The sequence below is a fragment of the Gavialis gangeticus genome, unplaced genomic scaffold, assembly GCF_001723915.1.
Source record: "Gavialis gangeticus isolate Ggan-Ray unplaced genomic scaffold, GavGan_comp1, whole genome shotgun sequence".
Classification (NCBI taxonomy): Eukaryota; Metazoa; Chordata; order Crocodylia; family Gavialidae; genus Gavialis; species Gavialis gangeticus.
In genome coordinates, this window is record NW_017729032.1 from 1,776,127 (window position 1) to 1,776,403 (window position 277).

A 277-nucleotide genomic window follows, 5' to 3' on the forward strand; every position below is an offset into this window, starting at 1 on the left:
GGGAAACCGTGCTTTCCCTTTGCAGGCGGGCAGGTGCAGGTGTGCGAGGGGCCGGTGGGAGGGGGACGCAGGGGGCACCAGGGCACTCGCACACCCACACACAAGCGCCCGGCCGTGAATGCAGCAGGAAAGGCTGGGGAGCAGCTCCCTGCAGGTACGTGTATGGGGGGGGAAAGAGGTCTTGGGGGCAGTGGGGTGGATGGAGGCCCAGGGGGAGGCGAGGAGTGGAGCAGGGGGCATGTGCCAGCCCAGATCGCTGTGCAGTGCGGGGCGGGGC